Raw genomic sequence first — 20,748 nt, forward strand, 5'->3', positions numbered from 1 at the left:
CCTGGTAGGTTATGGTCCATGGGGTCGCAAAGGGTTGGACATGACTGAGCGACTTCACTCACTCTGAAGGCAGTCTGTGGCAGTGTTATTCACCAAAGTGTCCTCAGAAACTAGCTCATTATGTCACATAGAACTTGCTGCACAGTAATTTTCTGAATTAATTAATTAATGCTACAGTCCAGAAATTGGAAATGTTGTTAATAAAGTCTTGCACTACACATAAGTGTAGTGTTATACACTTATGTAGTGGGATAGTGTCATTTGAAAGTGAACTTAGCTTAGCTTAAAATTGATATTGAAAACTATATTCATCAGTGATATTGGCCTGTAGTTTTCTTTTTTTGTGGCATCTTTGTCAGGTTTTGGTATTAGGGTGATGGTGGCCTCATAGAATGAGTTTGGAAGTTTACCTTCCTCTGCAATTTTCTGGAAGAGTTTGAGTAGGATAAATGTTAGCTCTTCTCTAAATTTTTGGTAGAATTCAGCCATGAAGCCGTCTGGACCTGGGCTTTTGTTTGCTGGAAGATTTCCGATTACAGTTTCAATTTCTGTGCTTGTGATGGGTCTGTTAAGATCTTCTATTTCTTCCTGGTTCAGTTTTGGAAAGTTGTACTTTTCTAAGAATTTGTCCATTTCTTGAAAACTCTAGAGCAATCTTTTAAAGAAGTATGCTTGCTAAGCAAAAAGAGGAAATCATATAAAATACTCAGTTGAAAACAGAAAAAAACAGGGCAAAAATAGAAACAAGAAAAAGAAACAGTGTAATGAAGAAGAAAAGTTATGAATATTGTAGATATTAATCCAAATATTAATATATCAATAATCACTGTAAATGTGAATGGCCTAAATGTATCATTTAAAAGACAGAGATTATCAGAGAGGATTAAAAAAAAAAACAAGATTCAACTATATGTTGTCTACAATAAACCCACTTTAAATATAAAAATAGATTGGATACTACACCCCAGTCTTCCTTCTCTCCTACACACACATGTGCATACATGTATACACACACATACACAAAAACACATACCACTAGGAGAACTAAGAATGAATTACTTCCTATTCTCAGTGCACTAGATCCCGTGCAATTACTAATCAAGATTTTCTCAGAAAGGGATTGAGACTTCGAATGATTTCATACCTTCTGTAAGCAGTTCTCCAAATCTAGAGTAAAAATGAAAGAAGTACTTAAGAAACTTGTTGAAGTCTTGCTCTTACATACACAGTTAGGATTTAACAAGCAGTTGAAAATTAGTTACAGTTTCTTAGGAAAATGATGAAAGAAAACATGCAAATATAACCCATATGTTAACTTTTATATTTGTCCCCCAAGGTTCTGTCATGTTACCATTTCACACTTAGCAAATGACAACCTCTCCTACTATGTTGATTAAAGAAAATGGAAGTTTTGCTTACTTAAAGGAAAATTAGTTTATTCCCACCTATTGATGCCCAAAATTGGGCATATTATCCCCCTCAAACCTATTACTCTTAATAATTTGCAAGGAATTTTTTCTGAAAAAGAAACTAAGATTCAACTTTCTGAAACAAATCAGCTACTAACTGATATAAATGTAAACAATTTATATAGAAAAAGTCAAGAAGACTATATAAGTATTTTTAATTCAAATAACAAATACCATATGATTAATAATTTGTCAGCTAATTTCCTGCTAAATTGGTTAATCCTTGATCTTTGGAGTTGTATTCTAACCATATGAAGCAATTACAAAAGCTCTCCATAAGAATAGTAACTCTGTTTACAACAAAATGTGCAAACACACAATTGACATGCCACATTTGTCCACCTAGGTTTTCTTGCCTCTATAGTTCTTTTTTAAAAAATGAATTTGCTGTCAGCATATTCTAAATGAGAAATTTCACATGTATACTCTAATTTCAGACCTCTCTTGAAAAATAGATGTTACAGCAGGGCTTATAATTCAACATGGCAGCAATCAGCTGAGCTAATAGTAACTGCTTCCTTTAGTCAAGGAAGCATGAACAATCCAGTTTACCACAGTCACCACCATACTGCTTCTCTGACAATGAGGCCAGTACAGTTGCCATTCATCATCAAGCTTCTGCTGTTGTTCTTCTTGTAGTAAAAAAAAAAAAAAAAAAAAAAATTTCTCTGTATTTAAATGGCAACCCGCTCCAGTATTCTTGCCTGGAAAATTCCATGGACAGAGAAGCCTGGCATGCTACAGTTCATGGAGTCGCAAAGAGTAGGACATGATCAAGCACATACACACACACGCACATGCTCCTATCAAAACTGGGATGATAGGGAATTCCCTGATAGTCCAGCGGGTAAGAATCTGCCTTGCAATGCAGGGGACGTAGGTCCAGTCGCTGGTCAGGGAACTAAGATCCCACGTGCTGTGGAGCAACTAAGTCCATGCCACAAATACTGAGCCCACAGACTCTGGATCCGTACAGTGCTGCAACAAAGGACTGACACAGTCAAATAAATAAATAATATTTTTTAAAAAAACTGGGAAAATATACCAAGAGGATATCAAGTATTTTGTCTATCTGCATGCTTCAATCATGCATATTCACTGACCATGCCATGTAAACATTTGAACTTGCAACCTATGTCCTAAAACAGCAATGGGATAGTTCTAAGCTCTGTAAGTCAAGAGGTACAGGCTAGCAATAAACCAAGGTCATAGGCCTTCTCTCATATAACAAGAGTAATCAAGAAGATGGCACTCCACAGAGGGAGAATGAATAGAGATTTGAGGTCAATCAACATTTTTTGAAAAATAAAGACCCTCCAGAACACTCCCTGTATTAGCTTCCTAAGGGTGACTTAACAAAGTACCACAGATTTGGTGGTTTAAACAACAGAAATTTATGTTCTCACAGAAGGTAGGAGCCTAAATTAAATGGCTAGCCAGGTTGTTTTCTCCTGCTGCCTGTCTCTTTTGGCCTCTCCCTGCCATTTCAGATAGTGTCCCTCTTTGCATGCACGCATGTCTTTGTATGCCCTAATCTCCTCTTCCGATAACTTCAACAGTCAAATTGGCTTAGGTCTACTCTAACAGTCTCATCAGACCCTGATGCTGGGAGGGATTGGGGGCAGGAGGAGAAGGGGACGACAGAGGATGAGATGGCTGGATGGCATCACCGACTCGATGGACATGAATTTGAGTGAACTCCAGGAGTTGGTGATGGACAGGGAGGCCTGGCGTGCTGTGATTCATGGGGTCGCAAAGAGTCGGACACAACTGAGCGACTGAACTGAACTGAACAGTCTCATTTTAACTTAAATACCTCTGTAAAGGCCTTATCTCAAATACAATCACATTCTAAAGTACCGGAAGTTGAGGTTTCAGTATGTGAATTGGGGAGGGCTCAGGGATGGGGACATAGTTTAGTCCATAATAGTCCCTAACTCAGTTTTGGAAACTAGCATAATGTTTATCTCTTCAGATATTTCCCCTTCTCCTCCTCCTCCTCTCCCCTTCTCTTTCCTCTTCTTCTCCTTCTTCCCCTTCCCCTCCTCCTCCTTCTTCTCTCTCTCTCCCCAACTCTCTCTTCCCTCTCCCCTAGGATTCAAATTATGCATATGTTATAATGTTTGATATAGTCCCAGAATTCTTGGATACTCTGTTCTGTTTTACTTTCCCTTTTTCTCTGTGTTTCAGTCTGGGTACTTTCTATAGACCTAGCTTTAAGTTCACTAATTCTTTCCTCAGCTGTGTCAAATCTACTGATGGGCCTGACAAATGCATTTTTCACCTCTGTTATTGGGTACTACATTTCTAGTGTTTCCATTTGACTTTTTTATAGTTTCCATCTCCCTGATGAAATTGTCCATTTGATCTTGCATGCTGTCTGCCTTTTAAACCTCTGTTGAGTAATTCCAACATCTGTGTCAAATTTGAGTCTGGATCTGATGATTGCTTTGTCTTTTAGAGGTGTGTTCTTTTTTGTTGCCTTTTCATATACTTTAAAATATTTTCTACGTCCATGAACAGAAACCAGAAGTCTAACATAACTTTGATATCAAAATCTGAAGAGACCGTTAAGGAAAGGGCGTTATGGACATCATTAAACAAAATATTGGAAAACAAAATTTTTAATGTATAAAAAGATAATCGTGACTTCATTAGGTTTACTCTCTCCAAAATAAGTGATTTAGCATCAGAAAAATGAATTAATATAACTCACAACATTAAGATTAAAGGAGAAAAATAATTTAATTATCTCAATAATTGCAAAAGTAGCATTTGATATATTCCACAATAACTGTGGAAAATTCTGAAAGAGATGGGAATACCAGACCACCTGACCTGCCTCTTGAGAAACCCATATGCAGGTCAGGAAGCAACAGTTAGAACTGGACATGGAACAACAGACTGGTTCCAAATAAGAAAAGGAGTACATCAAGGCTGTATATTGTCACCCTGCTTATTTAACTTCTATGCAGAGTACATCATGAGAAATGCTGGGCTGGAAGAAGCACAAGCTGGAATCAAGATTGCCGGGAGAAATATCAATAACCTCAAATATGCAGATGACACCACCCTTATGGCAGAAAGTAAAGAGGAACTAAAAAGCCTCTTGATGAAAGTGAAAGAGTAGAGTGAAAAACTTGGCTTAAAGCTCAACATTCAGAAAACAAAGATCATGGCATCTGGTCCCATCACTTCATGGGAAATAGCTGGGGAAACAGTGAAAACAGTGTCAGACTTTATTTTTTTGGGCTCCAAAATCACTGCAGATGGTGACTGCAGCCATGAAATCAAAAGATGCTTACTCCTTGGAAGGAAAGTTATGACCAACCTAGATAGCATATTCAAAAGCAGAGACATTACTTTGCCAACAAAGGTCCATCTAGTCAAGGCTATGGTTTTTCCAATGGTCATGTATGGATGTGAGAGTTGGGCTGTGAAGAAAGCTGAGCACTGAAGAATTGATGCTTTTAAACTGTGGTGTTGGAGAAGACTCTTGAGAGTCTCTTGGACTGCAAGGAGATCCAACCAGTCCATTCTGAAGGAGATCAGACCTGGGATTTCTTTGGAGGGAATGATTCTAAAGCTGAAACTCCAGTACTTTGGCCACCTCATGCAAAGAGTTGACTCATTGGAAAAGACTCTGATGCTGGGAGGGATTGGGGGCAGGAGGAGAAGGGGACGACAGAGGATGAGATGGCTGGATGGCATCACTGACTCAATGGACGTGAGTTTGAGTTTACTCTGGGAGTTGGTGATGGACAGGGAGGCCTGGCGTGCTGCAATTCACGGGGTTGCAAAGAGTCAGACACGACTGAGTGACTGAACTGAACTGAACTGAAAGCCCTTTAATGATATAAAATTAAAACTCTTAATAAAGTACAAAGGCAATAATGGAAAAGAGTATAAAAATATTATACATATATGTTAAACAACTGAATCACTTTGCTGCACAGCAAAAACTAACATAACATCATAAATCACCTGTATGAAAATAAAATAAATTTTAAAAAAATAAAATGAGAGAAATTTTTAAAATAATAATTTGAAAAAAAACACACATATAAAATACCACACTTAAGAGTGAAATGCTGAATTTATTCCCTTTGTGATTAAAAATAAGATAAAAATATTCACCATTACCAATTTTATTCAGTAATGTACTGGAGGCCCTAGACAGTACGGTATAAAGACTAGAAGAAAAGAAATAAAACTGTCATTCAGGTACATAATTAGAAGTCAGTTTATCAAGGTGGTTTGAAGCAAAATTAATATAACTTTGCATTTTCATATACCAGCAACAGTTACACAGAAAATTAAAAATTTTAAATACCATTTATAAAAGGTCTAGGAATAACATTAACAAAAGAACAAAAGATCTCTCTGAAGAAAATAAAATTATTTTAAAAGAGATTTTAATATGAATATGGGAAGATAGAGTAGATGCAAAGACTAGGAAGCTCAGTGTCATAAAGAAGTTTGTTCTTCCCATATTGATCTATAGATTCAGGAGAATAAATCCCAAAGGTTTTGAATTTATCCTACTTAATAAATAAGGGGCCAAAATGCAACAATTTATGTAAAACTATGAGATGGGGGAAGGAGGGAGGGGAAAAGAATGAAGTAGGATGGGGGAGTTGAGACTGTGTATGCATATGTGTATTTGAATGTGTTTTGAAACTTGAAAGTTGATTTGACATTCACATGGAAGTATCAAGACATTCATGAAAAAGAAAACTGGAGAATCTTGTCCTACTATGATATGATATTATATGATAAAGCTCATATGATACAATGATTTAAAAGCATTCTATAGGCCCAGAGATGAAAAGACAGATTAATCAAACAAAATAGAGAACTCAGAAATTGAACAATATGCATGTGGACAACTGATATATAATTGAGCTAGCATTGCAGATCAATGGTAACAGGATGAGATTTCAAAAACTTGTACTGAAAGAACTGGGTATTCATTTGGAAAATAAAATAATATTTACCTTCACCTATATTTATATAAGAGGAGGGCATGCCAACCCATTCCAGTGTTCTTGCCTGGAGAATCCCCATGGACAGAGGAAACCGGTGGCCTATAGCCCATGGAGTCACAAAGAGTCAGACACAACTGAGCAATTAAGCATAGCATATAATTATATAAAAATCAATTCCAGATGTTTAATCCTAAACATTTATTTGTGAAAGCAAAGGAATAAGATTTTAGAAGGTAATATTTGCTTGGTGTAAAGAAAGTTTTTTTTTAATTAGACACAAAAAGCAAACCCCCTAATGAAAAAGATGGAAAATTTTGATGATACTAAAATTTTAAATTTCTATCATCAAAAACCTGGAGAAGGAAATGGCAACCCACTTTGGTATTTCTGCCTGGAAAACCCCATGGGAGAGGATCCTGGTGGTCTACAGTCCATGTGCATATGTGCTAAGTCACTTCAGTTGTGTCCAACTCTGATCCTGTGGACTCATATCTTATTGAGTATGAGTTTGAACTCATACCATTTGAACTCATATGGGTATACATATCCAAGATGTACACTAAGTAAAACTAACAAGTTGTAAAAATTCCATTTATGCAAATATTCCATTTATGCAAAAATTCTAAGTCCCATAAAAACATATATCCCCTAATACAAAATAGGAATTTATAAATTTATGAGTTCAGAAAACACACACACACACGCACACCTGATAATAGTAGTTATTGCTACCAAAAGGACTGACATAGTATAGAGGTGGTGTGGGGTGAAGAGAAGTTGAAGAACTCCAGAGGGAATTTTATCTAACCAGTATTACTTGTCTCTTTTATAAGGGATGTACTAACCCTGCAACAATTGGTTTTCTTGTCAAAAGTCTAGGACTTCATCTTTCTCCAGTGAAGGATAAAATGCCATGGGAATGTCTCTCCTCTATAAATAATTGAAAATCAGAGAAAATACATAAAACAATGGCATTCAGACATTGGATATCTGAGAGGATAGGACTGTGGTCTGTGAGGGAAAGGGAACAAAGGAAGTGAGCCCTAAAACTATCAAAGATTAACAGCATAAAAGGAAAAAAAAATTGGACTTCATCAAATCAAAAACTTTGATCTTTAAAATAGACTTCTAAGAAAAAGAGAGGGAAACCACAAAGTGGGAGAATATATTTGTAGACTATGTATCTGATGAAGAACTCACATCCAGCACTTATCTTTGTGTGTGTGTGTGTGTGTGTGTGTATGTATGTATACTGCTTTATATTTTTTTAATTAATTTTTTTAATTAGAGGCTAATTACAATATTGTATTGGTTTTGCCATACATCAACATGAATCCACCACAGGTGTACATGTGTTCCCAATCCTGAACCCCCCTCCTACCTCCCTCCCCATACCATCCCTCTGGGTCATCCCAGTACACCAGCCCCAAGCATCCTGTATCCTGCATCAAACTTGGACTGGTGGTTCATTTCTTACATGATATTATACATGTTTCAATGCCATTCTCCCAAATCATACCCTCCCCCACAGAGTCCAAAAGACTGTTCTATACATCTGTGTCTCTTTTGCTATCTCACATACAGGGTTATCATTACCATCTTTCTAAATTCCATATATATGCATTAGTATACTGTATTGATGTTTTTCTTTCTGGCTTACTTCACTCTGTAAAATCGGCTCCAGTTTCAACCACCTCATTAGAAGTGATTCAAATGTATTCTTTTTAATGGCTGAGTAATACTCCACTGTGTATATGTACCACAGCTTTCTTATCCATTCATCTGCTGATGGACATCTAGGTTGCTTCCGTGTCCTGGCTATTATAAACAGTGTTGCGATGAACATTGGGGTACATGTGTCTCTTTCAATTCGGTTTCCTCAGTGTGTATGCCCAGCAGTGGGATTGCTGGGTCGTAAGGCAGTTCTATTTCCAGTTTTTAAAGGAATCTCCACACTGTTCTCCATAGTGGCTGTACTGGTTTGCATTCCCACCAACAGCATTTATTGTTTGTAGACTTTTGGATCACAGCCATTCTGACTGGTGTGAAATGGTACCTCATTGTGGTTTTGATTTGCATTTCTCTGATTATGAGTGATGTTGAGCATCTTTTCATGTGTTTGTTAGCCATCTGTATGTCTTCTTTGAAGAAATGTCTATTTAGTTATTTGGCCCATTTTTTGATTGGGTCGTTTATTTTCCTGGAATTGGGCTGTAGGAGTTGCTTGTATATTTTTGAGATTAGTTGTTTGTCAGTTGCTTCATTTGCTATTATTTTCTCCCATTCTGAAGGCTGTCTTTTCACCTTGCTTATAGTTTCTTTTGTTGTGCAGAAGCTTTTAATTTTAATTATATCCCATTTCTTTATTTTTGCTTTTATTTCTAGTATTCTGGGAGGTGGGTCATAGAGGATCCTGCTGTGATTTATGTCAGAGAGTGTTTTGCCTATGTTCTCCTCTAACAGTTTCATAGTTTCTGGCCTTATGTTTAGATCTTTAATCCGTTTTGAGTTTATTTTTGTGTATGGTGTTAGAAAGTGTTCTAGTTTCATTCTTTTACAAGTGGTTGACCAGTTTTCCCAGCACCACTTGTTAAAGAGATTGTCTTTTCTCCATTGTATATTCTTGCCTCCTTTGTCAAAGATAAGGTGTCCATAGGTGCGTGAGTTTATCTCTGGGCTTTCTATTTTGTTCCATTGATCTATATTTCTGTCTTTGTGCCAGTACCATACTGTCTTGATGACTGTGGCTTTGTAGTAGAGCCTGAAGTTAGGCAGGTTGATTCCTCCAGTTCCATTCTTCTTTCTCAAGATCGCTTTGGCTATTCGAGGTTTTTTGTATTTCCATACAAACTGTGAAATTATTTGTTCTAGCTCTGTGAAAAATACTGTTGGTAGCTTGATAGGGATTGCATTGAATCTATAGATTGCCTTGGGTAGTATACTCATTTTCACTATATTGATTCTTCCAATCCATGAACATGGTATATTTCTCCAACTATTAGTGTCCTCTTTGATTTCTTTCACCAGTGTTTTATAGTTTTCTATATATAGGTCTTTAGTTTATTTAGGTAGATATATTTCTAAGTATTTTATTCTTTTCATTGTAATGGTGAATGGAATTGTTTCCTTAATTTCTCTATTTTCTCATTATTAGTGTATAGGAATGCAAGGAATTTCTCTGTGTTGATTTTATATCCTGCAACTTTACTATATTCATTGGTTAGCTCTAGTAATTTTCTGGTGGAGTCTTTAGGGTTTTCTATGTAGAGGATCATGTCATCTGCAAACAGTGAGAGTTTTACTTCTTTTCCAATTGGATTCCTTTTATTTCTTTTTCTGCTCTGATTGCTGTGGCCAAAATTTCCAAAACTGTGTTGAATAGTAGTGGTGAAAGTGGGCACCCTTGTCTTGTTCCTGACTTTAAGGGAAATGCTTTCAATTTTTCACCATTGAGGATAATGTTTGCTGTGGTTTTGTCATATATAGCTTTTATTATGTTAAGGTATGTTCCCTCTATTCCTGCTTTCTGGAGAGTTTTTATCATAAATGGATGTTGAATTTTATCAATGGCTTTCTCTGCATCTATTGAGATAATCATATGGCTTTTATTTTTCAATTTGTTGATGTGGTGTATTACATTGATTGATTTGCAGATATTGAAGAATCCTTGCATCCCTGGGATAAAGCCCACTTGGTCATGGTGTATGATCTTTTTAATGTGTTGTTGGATTCTGATTGCTAGAATTTGGTAAGGATTTTTGCATCTATGTTCATCAGTGATATTGGCCTATAGTTTTCTTTTTTTGTGGCATCTTTGTTAGGTTTTGGTATTAGGGTGATGGTGGCCTCATAGAATGAGTTTGGAAGTTTACCTTCCTCTGCAATTTTCTGGAAGAGTTTGAGTAGGATAGGTGTTAGCTCTTCTCTAAATTTTTGGTAGAATTCAGCTGTGAAGCTGTCTGGACCTGGGCGTTTGTTTGCTGGAAGATTTCTGATTACAGTTTCAATTTCCGTGCTTGTGATGGGTCTGTTAAGATTTTCTATTTCTTCCTGGTCCAGTTTTGGAAAGTTGTACTTTTCCAAGAATTTCTTCCACATTGTCCATTTTATTGGCATATAATTGCTGACAGTAGTCTCTTATGATCTTTTGTATTTCTGTGTTGTCTGTTGTGATCTCTCCATTTTCATTTCTAATTTTATTGATTTGATTTTTCTCCCTTTGTTTCTTGATGAGTCTGGCTAATGGTTTGTCATTTTTATTTATCCTTTAAAAGAACCAGCTTTTGGCTTTGTTGATATTTGCTATGGTCTCCTTTGTTTCTTTTGCATTTATTTCTGCCCTAATTTTTAAGATTTTTTTCCTTCTACTAACCCTGGGGTTCTTCATTTCTTCCTTTTCTAGTTGCTTTAGGTATAGAGTTAGGTTATTTATTTGACTTTTTTTCTTGTTTCTTGAGGTATGCCTGTATTGCTATGAACTTTCTCCTTAGCACTGCTTTTACAGTGTCCCATAGGTTTTGGGTTGTTGTGTTTTCATTTTCATTCATTTCTATGCACATTTTGATTTCTTTTTTGATTTCTTCTGTGATTTGTTGGTTATTCAGCGGCGTGTTGTTCAGCCTCCATATGTTGGAATTTTTAATAGTTTTTCTCCTGTAATTGAGATCTAATCTTACTACATTGTGGTCAGAGAAGATGCTTGGAATGATTTCAATTTTTCTGAATTTACCAAGGCTAGATTTATGGCCTGGAATGTGATCTATCCTGGAGAAGGTTCTGTGTGCGCTTGAGAAAAAGGTGAAATTCATTGTTTTGGGGTGAAATGTCCTATAGATATCAATTAGGTCTAACTGGTCTATTGTATCATTTAAAGTTTGTGTTTCTTTGTTAATTTTCTGTTTAGTTGATCTATCCATAGGTGTGAGTGGGGTATTAAAGTCTTCCACTATTATTGTGTTATAGTTAATTTCCCCTTTCATACTTGTTAGCATTTGTCTTACATATTGCGGTGCTCCTATGTCGGGTGCATATATATCAGAACTTATCTTTTTAAACTTAATAATAAGAAGACAAACAACTTGATTTTTCAAATGAGTAAAACATGCAAACAAATATTTCACCAAAGAAAATACATGGATGCCAAACAAGCACATAAACAAATTCTCAATATCTTTAGTCATTAAAGGAATGCAACTTGAAACCCCATTGAGATGCTACTTTATTTTCCTTGGAATGACCAAAATTTAAAAGACTGACAATATCTAGGGTTGGTGAGAATGTGGAATAACTGGGATTCTCATACATTGCGGGTGAGAATGCAAAATGGTACAGCCATTTTGGAAAATGTTTGGCATACACATCATCTAGCAATTCTACTCATAAGCAATTACCCAGAGAAATGAAAACACACTTCCACACAATTTTTGTATGCAAATGTTCATAGCCACTCTATTATGCTCAATGACTGGGGGAAAAAATCCAAATGTCCATGGACCTGTGAATGGATTAAGAATATTATAGGACATCCACACAATGGAATACTATTCAGCAAACAAATGAAAAAGATAATGCTACCTGCAATAACATGCATGAATCTCAAAAGCAGTTCAGAAACAAACTACATAACTGCTGCCAGGCAGAGAAGGAATGAATTCTGCCTTCCTCCATCTTTTTTTCTATTGGGACCCTCAACAGATTTGATGACCCTGGGCATCAGGCATAGTTCCACTGGTAAAGAGTCTGCCTGCAATGCAGGAGACCCTGGTTCAATTGCTGGGTCAGGAATATCTGCTGGAGAAGGGATAGGCTACCCACTCCAATATTCTTGGGCTTCCTTGGTGGCTCAGCTGGTAAAGAATCTGCCTGCAATGCAGGAGACCTGGGTCTGATTCCTGGGTTGGGAAAATCCCCTGGAGAAGGGAAAGGCTACCCATTCCAGTATTGTGGCCTGGAGAATTCCATGGACTGCATAGTCCATGGGGTCGCAAAGAGTCGACATGACTGAGTGACTTCACTTACTCACTTACTTACCCTCATTGAGGAAGGCCATCTGCTTGACTGAGTCTGCCAATTCAAACACTAACCTCATTTATATACACCGTTACTGACACACCCAGAAATAATGGTTAGCCAAATATCTAGGCACCCCATGGCCCAGTCAAGTTAACACATAAACTATCACACTTTCCTTAAAACTTTTAACCCTAATCTGGGTTAGAAACCTTCTTTGGGCCTCCCACTACACCCCGAGAATACCACTATCATTACAAAATTGAGTCAAGCCAGGATAAATTACCCAAATTTAATGATATTCTTCCTTCCAGTTTCTGAGCTCTGGAAGTTCCTTATGCTTTCACATCTGAATTCCAGTTCTCTTCCTACAGCATCAGCAAATCTCAGGTCTCCCCTGCCCTTGTAAAAGCTTCAGGGTGTGCTCCATGTTATGGTCTCAGCTATTCCCTCCCTCCCTCTACTGCTAGAAGAAACTGTGGGGACCTTTGGGTCCCAGGAGTTGAGGGAGCAAGGAAGGTGGTCTACAACTCAGGCTCAGCTCTTGATTTCTTTTGTTCTTCTCAAGAACCTAAAAACAACTTCAGTTGCATCTTCTACTCTCATGGAGGCCAGTCTCCTGCCATACCTGTTCAGTAAGTCTGAGCAAGACATTCATATTCAGCCCCATCCTTGGCTTGTGTCAGACATAATTGTACTCTAAAATCCTAAAATAATTTTGCACTGTCCCAGCTGGAAGTTACAAAATGCTCTCTCCTAATTTGACATTGCAGCAAGCCCAGTTATCCTCTCCCAGTTCCTGGAATCCCCATCTAAGCAGCGGTTCACCTTTGGCTGTGGGCCTCAGATGAGCACAGAGATACTCCCAGAAGCCACCAGCCAGCGTGGCCACAGAGCCCTTCCTATCAACCACCTTCAGAACACAATCAGACCCAAAACCAGAAGAACCCATCCCTGGAATGCCTTCCCCTCCAGTCTACTTCCTTTTCAAAGTCTCCAGCTCTCAATGCAGTGGCTTCCCACAGATCTTCTCTCGGTGGGGAAAAAAAAATTCTGCCATATACCTAACACTTACCAGCATGACTTTCTGCTTATTTTAATGTCAGTCCCACAAGCATCTTGAAGGTAAGTACCAAGCCTTGCTCATTGTCATCCTCCCAGTGTCCAGAACAGTATTTGCCACATACCAAATTTAAAAAAAAAAAAAAAAAAAGAATGCCCCATAGTTCTCTTGAATTGGAAGAATAATACAAGATTATGATTTATTCTCCACTCCAGTAGTCTTGTCTGGAGAATTCCATGGACAGAGGAACCTGGTGAGCTACAGTCCATGGGGTCCAACAGTCATGTTGGACCCAACGGGGCATCTACACACACACACACACACACACACACACACACAATTTATTCCAAGCACAAATCTTTAAGCAAGTCCATGAAAAGGTGGCTGTAGAAAGGCTTTAGGCATTCACCATCCCATCCCCATCAGATATTATTTGAGGTGTAAGAATGCCCAGAAGTTTTGGTGCAATGCTGAATCTGTACTGAGGGAAAGGCTTCTATTTTCATGGTAGGACTTAACTTGTGGGTCAAAACCAAGAAGGTAAACTGGGCAGGAATGAGAAATGTTAGCTGAAAGATGGGGGAAGAGAAGACAGCAGGGTAGAGAGACACTGGATTGTGAAAAAAAAACTGATAATTTGCACTCTACACATGCGCCCCGACTGTCACCTCTATCTAGACTTTAAGTTCATTTAAGAAGCAGGCTGGTTCCCACTCTTCCTACTCACAGGCTTAGTCTCCATGGCCCCTGTTTTCCAAGGGCTTCAGTCCTCTGGCAGACAGATCAACAGAGCTCTACTGCGGTTCCATTTCTGTCCTCCCCTGCAATGAATACCCTCCAGCCTTCTTTCACACCATGTGAATTAAAAGCACTTCAGTGAGAAAATTACTGGAAGGAATACAGTTTCAAGGCCATTTGGCAGCCATGTGGTGTCAGTGGTACCAGCAGCAGTTCACCTTTGGCTGTGGGCCTCAGATGAGCACAGAGATGCTCCCAGGAGCCACCAGCCAGTGGCCACAGAGCCCTTCCTAGCAACCATCTTCAGAACACAATCAGACCCAAAACCAGGGGAACCCATCCCTGGGATGCCATCCCCTCCAGCCTACTTCCTTCTCAAAATCTCCAGCTCTCAGTGCAGTGGCTTCCCACAGACCTTCTCTCAGGGAAGATGAGAGGATCGCACCACCCCTCCCCCTTCTCCATTTTTGAAATGGCTCCAGGAGTACCAGATGTACAGACTCTTCCAGAAGGGTGTTGGAGGAGAGTGCAGCGCACTGAGAGCACTGAGGCGCCCTGATTATGCAAGGAATATGAGAGCCCCTCTATTCATCACCTCGAGGTAGACTATTAAACCTCTGGAAGCCTTCCACACGGTTTAGGAATGGAGATCCATTATGCCCTCCCTCAGGTTCCATTGAACACCAGTGAAGAAACATATGGTGAGTCAGTTCTAATGGAATTCCACACCACATGCGGGCTCTGCGCACAGCGCCGGGCGGGGTAGGGAAAGCTGGCCCCAAGCAGCCTTTGATGGCAGCTTCTCTGAGCGCTTTCTGCGACAGGATTTTCTTGCTTTCACCATGTAGCGATGGGAGGCTGGGGGAATTTGTCATCTTCTAACAAAGAATTTGTTGAGTGTAGCCATCACTCTCTGTCCTCATCTCTTAGATGAGTTCATTAGCTGACCTTGGGCCAGTCACTTCGCCCCCAACCCCCACCCTCACCCCCACCCCCGGCCAAACCTCAGTCTTCTTCTCCTTAAAATAGCCACAGACAATACACCACTCCGATTTCACAAGTTTTTTAATAAGGAAACACCTCAGCAGAAAGAACAGTCTTTTGGAAAGCATTTCAGATTTGTGTCATTTACCATCACCATCCACCTCCCAGATTTCCTATCTCCAACTCATCTCTCTAAGATATAGGAGTCAACCACTCTCTCCTAAGGAAGGTTGAAACTAAAACAATAAAACTAGAGGATTAATAATAGTGATACCAAGAAAAAAAATTCTCCAAGACTACTCAAGATGAGCTCTAGAGTCAATTCCTCTTCAGCAGGTATTAATAGAATTTTAAGAACAAAAACCTACCTTCCCCTTTGTCTTCCCTCTCCCTGACTCAAAAATAAATAAATAAATAAAAGTGATTATGGAGTGAGAGCCATACTGATGATTTTGACTGATCAACTGGAGAAATTTAGATAAATTTGGCTCTTCATTAACTGCAGCTGTTGTTTCTTTCAGTGCCTTAATGCAATTTATCATTTGAACGTGTTGGCTGAGGAACGTTCCTCGAGTTTTCTTTTGCCTTCAATCGTTAATCCTAACAGTGTGAATCCAATTTCTATAGTTAGCCTTGAAAAAAGTCCCTTTCCTCTCCTCTAAGGTTGTTCTTATTGAAAAGTTATGCTTTTAGAACAGTTTCTCTCTCTCTCTCTCTCTGTCTCAAACACACAGACATGCACGCATGCATGCATACATGAACGTACACAGCACTATCAACAAATTCCTATTCAAACCCAAATTCAGCTCCTGTGCCCTAAAAGGGCAAGTGTAAGAAACTCTCTGGAGGCAGCTCTCCGATTCCCACGCCCCCTCCCTGCCACCACCCCAGCTTATCACAGTCCCCATGTACTTCCTTATTTAGAACATGCTGAATTTGGCCTCCAAATTCAAGCAAACAGAAGTAAGGTCTCCCTGGGCTTCTTTAAGTGGTAAAGAATCTGCCTGCCACTGCAGGAGACATGGGTTTGATCCCGGTCCAGGAAGATCCCATATGCCATGGAGTAACGAAGCTCATGTGCCATAACTATTGAGCCTATGCTCTAGAGCCCAGAAGCCCCAGTTACTGAATCCATGTGCCACAACTACTGAAGCTGGAGCGCCCTAGAGTCCATGCTCTGCAACAAGAGAAGCTACCAAATGAGAAGCCTGCGCACGGAAACTAGAGAGCAGCCCCTACTCCTCACCACTAGAGAAAACCCGCACACAGCAGCGAAGACCCTGTAGAGTCAATGAATAAAATCTTTTTTAAAACATAGGGGGGAAAAAAAGGGCATCTGGTCTCCAAACCTCAATGAGATTTCCAGCTCCAGTGCACAAAAAGAAAGTTTTGTGGTTCCACATGACTTGTCTGTGAATGAGGGCTGTGAGGTGATAAATGACCTCCAAACAATATTGGCTTATTTAAACTAAACTATTATTCATTTATACAGGAGGATGAATCATGATGATCTGGATTTTAAAAAATGAAGGGGAGACAGCCTCAGAACTTGTTTCTTGCGGATATTCCAGGAGTAGCATGATGCTGGGCTTTATGTGGTTTCTCTTTATTCTTAGAACTTTAGTTACTGTCTTAATTATTACATTGTTTCTCTTGGAAGGGGGAGGAGAAACAGACAGACTGTATTCTCTCTTTTCATGCCATAATGGATTCAATGTCAAGAATAATTAAATGCCACAGGGTGGTAGCCACCAATGGATGCTGACATCTTTCAGGAAAACCCACCCAGGAAAGAAGAAAATAGAAATGTCTCAGCATCTCTGTGTCTTTCCTGACTTCATTATGTAGGCGGAGATCCCAACATCTTAAACTAAAATGGAAAAAAAGAGCAGCACGTCCTCTGTAAGCTATTAATTATCCTGTGTTTGGAATGAGAGTGTTCAGAAGAACAAACGTGGATGTTGTAACATTTTCCAAAGTAGAAGAAGCAGGGTGTTTACTCTTATGCATGCTGAGGAAAGGAAGCCCCCAAAATAGAGGTTACTCCAGAGAACTGAGAACCAAGATGGGGCATCTTCAAAGGTCCCCATTCTGAGTTTTCGAGGGAGCAAAGGTGGGCAAGGAAGTAAGGGAGATGTTACTGGCTAGTTTATCAACAACTGATTAAAAGGTTCTACTTCTAGCTCTAAGAACTAACTGCAAACAAAATCACTGATGAATATCTGAGGTAGATGGGACTGAGTTAAGCACTGGAAAAGCACTAAAATCTTTTAGGAACATCAGGAAACCAAGGTCAGCCATGGTATGGACTCTGAAGTTCAAGTTCACCTTGAAATGCTAAAGCCAGGGCAGTGCTAAAGCTAATGCACTTTCAGGGCATTTTACTCACTCTGGCAAAAAAAAAAAAAAAAAAAAAAGTCATCACAGCACACATCAGTGATTTTAGTTCAGCAGAAAAGTTGGCCCCTCTGGGAGTAGCAAAATCTGTTAGACAAATGATAGCCTAGAAAATGTACTATCCTCTATAAGTTCCCAACACTCAGTGAAGAGCCTATTAATTTCCATGTGTTGAGCACAAGCCTCAGTTCTCCATACAGCTTGAATGATAAGTAATATCTCCACAATGTTACAATCACACACGTCCCATCTCTTCTTTTTTTCATTTTGTGGGGGACTCTCCTCTCTCCCTGCCTGTCCCCCCAGTCTTCTTTACTATTAAGAACTTGTTCTTGATTCTGTATTTCCTTGTTTCAATATCCCATGCTTTGAGGAGCCAGTCGCTCACTCCTGGTTCACAGATGAAGTACACAGATAAAGCAAAAGCCTTACCAAGCCAACAAGCAGGGCCAGGCCAGATGCTGTCAGCTCTTCTGTGGGAAGCTGGGATGCAATCCCCTGAGCTATGAGGGAACCTGATGGGAACAGAGAGTGCTACTCTGTCATCCCAGCTGCAAAATAAATGTCAGATTTTAAACACCAGCCCCAAGTCCTCCTTCCCTTTTTCTCTGAAGAGCCACCAACTAAACACTTGACTATAAGACGTGCCAGGAGAAGGCAATGGCACCCCACTCCAGTACTCTTGCCTGGAAGATCCCATGGATAGAGGAGCCTGGTAGGCTGCAGTCCATGGGGTCGCTAGGAGTCGGACATGACTGAGCGACTTCACTTTCACTTTTCACTTTCATGCATTGGAGAAGGAAATGGCAACCCACTCCAGTGTTCTTGCCTGGAGAATCACAGGGACGGGGGAGCCTGGTGGGCTGCCATCTATGGGGTCGCACAGAGTCGGACATGACTGAAGTGACTTAGCAGCAGCAGCAGCAGCAGCATAAGACGTGCCATGAAAACTCGGAGCTCTGCAGGAACCCCAAGACCCAGTACTTCTGCAGGATGCATCTCAGGTCAGAGATCTTTCCAAATGGCTCAGAATGGAAGGCCAAGGGCCTTCTTGGTTCTCCTTGAGGTGTTAGAATTCCTCCTCCTCACTCCCAAATGAGTACACACCACACCAGAAATTCCAGCCCACAAAACTAAATGCGACAGTGTTACACCCCAGGGTTCTTGACCTTCCCACATCAAAAGCAATAGCCTAAGGGCCTATTCAGACAAGAAATTCAGGCAAGGCTTTATTGGGGTCCCTGCTGCAGCAGTGGGGAGAAGGAACAAACAGCACATTCCCTTGCTTGCTTACTTCTTGTTGGGGTCAAGTTTGTTCCTTCTGTGGGGTGAGGAGCTTCCCTGATAGCTCAGTTGGTAAAGAATCTGTCTCCAATGCAGGAAACCTGCGTTCGATTCCTGGGTTGGGAAGATCTGCTGGAGAAGGGATAGGCTACCCATTCCAGTATTCTGGCCTAGAGAATTCCATGGACTATAGAGTCCAAGATGTCGCAAAGAGCTGGGCACAACTGAGCAACTTTCATTTTACATGGGGTGAGGGTAGGGGTATGTCCAGGGGTCAGGCCAGAGTGGAAGCTTGGGTGGTTTGCCCACCCCTTAGATGGAGTTGTGTGCAGAGGGCATACACGGTACCCTGCTTTTGTTCCTGACACTCTGTTTTTATTCCAGGCCCTTCAGAACTGTGGCAGTTGGGTTTCTTGATCTCTTTGTATCTCTTGGGACCAGAAATTTGCCCCGACTGTGCATGTACCAGTTATTTGTAGTCCCATACAGTTTCTTTGTAGTTTGTTTCTTGAGGAGAGGTGTGTCCAGGTGCAAGCATTACAGCTCTGCAGTGAAGGGTCCCAGGTCCCAGGCCTCTGTCAGCAACACAGCAGCAGGATTCCAAGAAAGATTTATTCCACATCCCTCCAACCCAATCACTCCCTTTCAACCCTTTGCTCTGTGCTCTTCCCATCTCTGAATAGGGTGAGGCGTCAGAACAGAGCACACAGGACCCCAACATCAGCTCTCACTATCTTATACCAAAAGCCTATTGAAAGAACATTGCCAGCACTCCACACCCACATAAAAAACAAAGCACAACAAATGTCATTAGTTTGTGTATCTCTTACCACCCAAGAAGATACTGTCATCATGGCTACCACCCCAGTTCCTGGTTGGAAAACACCTACTCAATATTACTGCGCATAAGTCTGTAGCAAATGAATCAATAGTTATTTGAATACCTACTGTCATAGATACAAAATGCTTTATAGCCCAAGTTCAGTTTGAGTGCCATAGTTCAAATTCCTGACCTAGAAACAAAATTTGCAAACAACTGACTCTCCTGACCGCCAGAGAACTTTCCTTGGACACTCTGGCCACCTTGGAGAAGCAAGCCTGTCCCCTACCAACTGGGCAATCAAGAACTTTCCACACTCCTGTCTGCCTCCTCAATGAGAAGTATGACTTTAAGAACTAGAGGGGAGATAAAGAGATGATGTACTCAGTAAATATGTATCGAGCCCCCAGTATGTTCCAGGCAGTGTTCAGGGACCAAAGACATAATGATAAACTGGGTGACCAGGCAGCCTACTATCAATTGTTTCATCCAGTCCTCACAATCATGTCTATAACCACATGACTTAACCAACAAAGAAAGGTAAAGAAACTCATGCAAGCCCCTCCAAATAGAATGGATGGGATTGGGATTGAAATCCAGGTCTGCAAATTCCAAACCACTGTTCTTCCCAGGAGATCTCACTGCCCCCTGAGTCTGTAAGGGATGAATGCAAGATCAAGACCTGTCCTATTGTTCTCTTGCCTGTTACTAGAAAACTGGTAAGGAGATAATCTTGGGTGCCAATCAGACCCACTCCTTGTTCAGTCCAGGGCTGGACCATTGTCAGTGGGAAAGGGGACCTCCTGTTGGTCCCCGCCACTGATAGCACACGATCACATGCTGATGCCAAATGATCCAACAGGCCCATTTGTCCTCTGGGCATAAGCTTAAGCCACCAGCAATGCCAAGGACTCCAAAATAAAGTGTGAGAAAAAACAATTTTTAAGAAGAGTTGATACTTTAAAAAATGAAAACACACCAACATAGTAAGATAAG

Source organism: Bos indicus, chromosome 11 (assembly GCF_029378745.1).
Source record: "Bos indicus isolate NIAB-ARS_2022 breed Sahiwal x Tharparkar chromosome 11, NIAB-ARS_B.indTharparkar_mat_pri_1.0, whole genome shotgun sequence".
Taxonomy (NCBI): domain Eukaryota; kingdom Metazoa; phylum Chordata; class Mammalia; order Artiodactyla; family Bovidae; genus Bos; species Bos indicus.